The sequence below is a fragment of the Littorina saxatilis genome, linkage group LG10, assembly GCF_037325665.1.
Source record: "Littorina saxatilis isolate snail1 linkage group LG10, US_GU_Lsax_2.0, whole genome shotgun sequence".
Lineage (NCBI taxonomy): Eukaryota > Metazoa > Mollusca > Gastropoda > Littorinimorpha > Littorinidae > Littorina > Littorina saxatilis.
This window is the reverse complement of record NC_090254.1, coordinates 39,493,418-39,499,672: the sequence shown is the minus strand read 5'-3', so window position 1 is coordinate 39,499,672 and position 6,255 is coordinate 39,493,418. Positions and strand designations below refer to the sequence as shown.

General features: G+C 42.6%; 1 long non-coding RNA gene across 1 annotated transcript; it reads left to right on the top strand.

Annotated features, from left to right (window-relative positions):
- Window positions 1-515: 515 nt before the first annotated feature.
- Window positions 516-6,006, top strand: LOC138978795 (uncharacterized). Its single transcript, XR_011459806.1, has 5 exons — window positions 516-1,288; window positions 1,875-1,943; window positions 2,579-2,672; window positions 3,643-3,813; window positions 4,267-6,006. It is a non-coding gene; the product is annotated as an uncharacterized lncRNA (long non-coding RNA).
- Window positions 6,007-6,255: the final 249 nt, after the last annotated feature.

Below are 6,255 nucleotides of genomic sequence, written 5' to 3'. Positions count from 1 at the left end.
AAAAGCTTTCACAGTGTTGCACGGGCAGCGCTCAGTGTAGCGTAATCCTCGTTCCATGAAAAGCGAGAGGTCAGCGGCAGGTGAGATATTTGTCGGTACCGAGATCTAACAAGGAGCGGCCAACAGGTAACTGCGCTAAACCACACCTGGTCATGGTTGACGCATGTTACCTGGTCTCTGCGGGGGGGGGGGAGTATTGTACCCTACAGAAAGAGGGAGGGAAGGGGAAGGGCTGGCGGGGTTTATTCGGGGGCATCTCTCTCTCTCTCTGTCTCTCTCTCTCTGTCTCTCTCTTTTTCTCTCTCTGTCTCTCTCCGTCTCTCTCTGTCTCTCTCTCTCACTCTGTCTCTCTCTCTCTCTTTCTCTCTTTCTCTCTCTCTCTCTCTCTCCCTCTCTCTCTCTCTCTTTCTCTCTCCCTCTCTCTCTCTTTCTATCTCTTTCTCTCTCTCGCTCTCCCTCTCTCTCCCTCCCTCTCTCTCTCTTTCTCTCTCTTTCTCTCTCCCTCTCTCTCCACCCATTGCACACCGGTTGGACCGTACATAAGGTAACGTTAAACTATGCTTGTGCAACGTATGTGGGAGTATCACTTATAACCTCAGGGTATCTCTTATCCTGTTGCGCATCTATAGACTAGAGACAGCGCTGGTTAGACTAAAACATGGATCGGGAACTTCAGTACGTACTTAGGACTACCGCGGCTGTGCTTGCAAGTTTGGATAGTTCTTTCTTTCTCATTTGATCCGAGTTTTATCTGTCTCATTAAATGCCATTTTTCTACCTACTACACATATAGTTTTCCTAATTGATTCCCGAAGATAAGTTAGTTTCGCTTCCACGTTTCGGTTTTCACTAATTCAACATGGCCGGCGTCGGCAATGCATCTTTGATCATCATCTTCTTCCGAAGAGGACTGGGTTCTTGCGAACGTCTCAGAGTCCTGCGGTTGAGTCACTGTTACCGATAGTGGTTAGCTCCGGCAAACAGGGAGATTAAAAAGGTGGGGAGGTTTAAAACTATGCGGTACAGGGGAGAGTGCGTTCAAGGGCGGGCTCTCATGCCCGACTCAGCGACTGCACTGAGGAAACTGTGGCCGAGACGGGAGCGAAGGAGGGGCCTGCTTCGGCCGATGAACAAAGAAACTGTGATCGAACAAGTATGGTGTTACAAGGGGAAAGACCCGCAAAGTGAACTTAGTTGCCAAAGCCCGAAGTGTGACGACGGACTCGGTTTCCAGCAACTGTCCACCGACTCAGCGGCAAAATATGAGTTGACACGTCCGAGGTGAAAGGTAATAGTCTCTTCTTATTAGAATGAAGGTCATTGTTTATGACTAAAATACAGTAGAATCACATAATGCACGAAGGAATGGAACATGTACATGGAATAAGATTGTCCGTCCACTAAGACACATTCCTAAAGGTGGAACCAACATCCTGACGGCTATGCAGAGGAAGTGTTCTTTTTAAGAAATGCATTCAAATAAAACAAATAGGGAAATGCCCACTGAACAGAAACACCCAGGCTCCTGATTTTTGGTATGAATCCAAGTTGAGAGAGATCAGCTGAGCTAGGATTTTACATGGAATAAGATCATCCCTCCACTTGCATACAATGTATACAACCAGAAATGAAGATACAGTGTGCTTGATGTGGTGATCAAGTGACATTTTGCTATGAATGTGTTTAAGCAACTAGTAGCTTCTTCAGCGTTAATTCATTAAACAATCACTCTTATTCTTAGCACATAGAGCACATTGAATGAGTGTGTGCATGTGTGTGTGTGTGTTTGTTATTGCAATGTAAGACCTTATAATATAAATATACACAAATTATAACACATGCTGGGATTCTAAATATGTTCTGTTTACTTGCAGGTCTCAGTTATTACCAAGCCCTGCCTCATTCTTCCCGCAACACTGACATGGTGCTGTTGTAGAACACAAGTAAGTCCTTTGATCATTTCCAAAATACACTAGTGCAATAGCTTGTGAGTGCAACTGGTGGTAATGAGAATATTTTACCACAAAAGGCTAAAGTACAAATAACAGATTTATTATGTTGGAAAAAGAAGTAAGCCAGAGCAAGTGATTAGTGTACCAGTTAGCTAGGGTGGATGTATTATATAATTACAATTTACAGTCAGCATAGAATGTTGAGGACAGTCTAGAATTTTTCTCGCCCTGTGAATTCAACTGCAAATCAGATGGCATGAAGAAATCAATGTTATATTATGCTCTGGAATCCCTCATCTTGGCCACATACAAAAAATTATATATTCAGTGACTGCTTGCTGTGGTGAGTTAAAATGTGTGATGAAATATTTTCACAAAAAGGTACCAGTGTTGTTAACAAAACTAATTCTTTAACAAACAAACAAAAACCACTCTGCACAGAGAGCATTCAAGCTGATCTATGTTGCTATTCGTCCAAGTAGAGGGATGATCTTATCCCAAGTAAAAGCCTGACAAGATCTGAGACTGTGAAGCAAAATGTTTTTACATGGTAAAGTAAGCCTTTAACGAGCAAGTATGTCTATTGCACTGGGTGTTTTATTATTATTGTATCATTTTTCTTTCAGGTAGTCTCTCTTTAAACTGACTTTCTACACCATGGTGTCTCTGGCAGTGTTATATTGGCAGAAGACAGTTGGAACTGGATTCCTCATTTAGATGGTAGGCATGTTTTGGGCTTTTGTGTTGCTTTGGTGTATGTGTGTGTATGTGTGTGTCTGTTCTATACCAGAAATAAACACACTGTTTGCTTGCTGTGGTGAAATGACATTTTGTGATTTTTTTTTTTAAATGAGCTAGTACAGTTGTAGCTTTTACAGCATTTATTCATAACACAATCGCACTTGGCGCAGAGAGCAACCAGACCGTTCATTGTGGGTATGTGAACAAGTTAAGAGATCATGTCTTATCCCATTTTAAAGCCTGACCAGATCTTAGACGGTGAGCCAAATTGTTTTCATGAGAAGGAATGTGCCTTTCAGAGAAATCTATTAACTACAGTATTACTTTACAAAACATATTTTAAGAAATGAAATGTGTTACAAGTAACAGCCATGGGGGTGATAGCCTGTAGGTGGAATAATAATCTTCAATTGCCCAGAAATGATTGTTATCTGGTCAAGAAATGCAAAGCATTTTGATGTTTGTGACGATTAGTTACTCTTTATCACGTTTGGTCCCTGATTTTGCTGTCCTTGTCTGCGTTGGGCAGGTGTGCGTCCATGATGTCATTGCTATTGAAAACTAATCTGTACTGCAAAGTAAATGTACCCGTACATGACGTACATGGCAGTTGTCAACCGGGGGCCAGCCATGACTGGGACTGATGTATCCACAGGCACTCGACACCAGGTGGGCGGGGCCAGTGGTTGGGGTGTGATTCCCTGCCTTACACCACCACAAAGTGTAGTATCAGCAGACAAGACTGAGCAGAACTTCTGCCCCCCCCCCCCCCCCCTCACCAATTGACCACTCAGTGCCATGTGCCTGCAGCTGTATCATAAACACTTTGTGACAATAGTTGTTACCTCCTTAGAACAGATCTTGTGATGCTCCTCAGTCAGTCAGTGTTTGATGGATGCTAACTGGTATACTTGACATAGTGTTCATATGAAAGTTTTATGTGTTGCAGCTCATCCAGATCACAGGTACACAAAGGAGCTGGTTACAGTGATAACATAGGCACATGGAACTGCTTATGGACTACTTTAGAAAGTGAGCGGTTACAACCAAGACTCTTCCGTCAGGAAGGTCTGCGGAAGGGTGCTTGATCTGTTTCCTCGGACAGGCTTTTCAAGACTAGGTAGGTTAAACCACATGATTGGGCTTTAATTATGAATGCACTTCAAAATTCACTCTATTTCATTATCTTGTACAACCCCCCGCGGGTTAGGGGGAAGAATTTACCCGATGCCCCCCAGCATGTCGTAAGAGGCGACTAACGGATTCTGTTTCTCCTTTTACCCTTGTTAAGTGTTTCTTGTATAGAATATAGTCAATGTTTGTAAAGATTTTAGTCAAGCAGTATGTAAGAAATGTTAAGTCCTTTGTACTGGAAACTTGCATTCTCCCAGTAAGGTAATATATTGTACTGCGTTGCAAGCCCCTGGAGCAATTTTTTGATTAGTGCTTTTGTGAACAAGAAACAATTAACAAATCTTCAATAGTACTGACCAAAGAAGAAGGTTTAATTGTGTGATCATGATTTGATACATATGCTTGACCCTGAAGATGTGTTTTATTTGTTTTGTTTCAGAACAAAGTTTGGTGAAGTAGAAGCTACCGCTGTAGGCTGGTGTAAGGCTGAAGAAGAACCTCTGACAAGTCAATTTTCAAGCAACTGAGCACGAACCCAGGTACAAGACACAGAGCTCTCTTTCTATCGGTCTGTTATTCATAGAATGACACTAACAGTGACACAAGTAAATAATCTGTATCATTGTCTTGACCTCTAGAAATTTGGTAGAGAATAAGATGACTGATAGTATTATTTTGATTATTTCATGGTCATTACAGTGGCCTCCACCCCTGCCCCTTTTAAGACACCCCAATCTAAGACTCCTTCCTATTAATGACCCTGTTTTCGCAGACTTCTTGTTCATAACATCTGTAAATTCACTCCCATTTTAAGACTTGCTCCATTTGGACTTGGACTGGGTGGCCGAGTGGTAACGCAATTGCGCTCGGAAGCGAGAGGTTGCGAGTTCGACCCTGGGTCAGGGCGTTAGCAATTTTCTCCCACCTTCCCTAACCTAGGTGGTGGGTTCAAGTGCTAGTCTTTCGGATGAGACGAAAAACCGAGGTCCCTTCATGTACACTACATTGGGGTGTGCACGTTAAAGATCTCACGATTGACAAAAGGGTCTTTCCTGGCAAAATTGTATAGGCATAGATAAAAATGTCCACCAAAATACCCGTGTGACTTGGAATAATAGGCCGTGAAAAGTAGGATATGCGCTGAAATGGCTGCGATCTTCTGGCCGATGTGAATGCGTGATGTATTGTGTAAAAAAAAATCCATCTCACACGGCATAAATAAATCCCTGCGCCTTGAATATGTGCACGATATAAATTGCATAAAATAAAAAGATAAAATAAATCCCTGCTCTTAGAACTGTACCCACGGAATACGCGCGATATAAACCTCATATTGATTGATTGATTTTAAGACCTGATTTTGCTTATTTTGGATTTCGAAAAAGAGAAAAACAAATTCCCACTCTGTACAGAATTAAGCCAGGTTCATGATTTTTGTATGGACCAAGTTGAGAGATGGCATTTGTATAGGCCTGACCAGATCTGAGATGTTGAATCTAATTGGTTACGAAGAAAGCATTGTGTCATTATAGGCACACTACTTCTCGTCACCGTCTCAGTTCTGGCCAGGCTTTAAGATAGGATAAGCTCATCCCTCAACTTTGTCACATATGAACAATCGACACACTGACTCTTGCTGTTGTGAGTTGACATTTTTTGATGAATTTATTTCTGGAAAAGGCACCATGCAGTGCTGTTTCAGGGGTGGGACTTTTCCGCGGATTTCCGCGGACACAACTTACGAATTCTGCTGGAGTAATCTATTTTTCCGCGTCACATTTCATTACAATATCTATGACTTGTTGACTGAATGATTTGGAGTGACGTGGAGATGAAACAGAACACTGGAGGCTTGAGAGTTAAATTGTGCTGACTGAAAACTCCTGATAACTAATAGTAATTTTGAGGGGGGGGGGGGGGGGGAGGTTGGGGAGTGTGGAGAATGTCTTTTTTGTCAGATTGCACAGATTTTAATGTACCATTTAACCAAAATTCGGGGTAACATGCCCCCGAACCCCCTGGAAAAAAAGGGATTTCCTCCTTTTTCATCACAAGAGAGTCCCACCCCTGTGTTTACAGAATTCCTTGTTTAAAACTATCACTGTGCACAGAGGGAAGGGGGGGGGTGTATTTGACCACCCCTGTGTTTACAGAATTCCTTGTTTAAAACTATCACTATGCACAGAGGGAAGGGGGGGGGGGGGTGTATTTGACCACCCCTGTGTTTACAGAATTCCTTGTTTAAAACTATCACTGTGCACAGAGGGAAGGGGGGGTGTATTTGACCACCCCTGTGTTTACAGAATTCCTTGTTTAAAACTATCATTGTGCACAGAGGGAAGAAGGGGGGGTGTATTTGACCACCCCTGTGTTTACAGAATTCCTTGTTTAAAACTATCACTGTGCACAGAGGGAAGGGGGGGGGGGG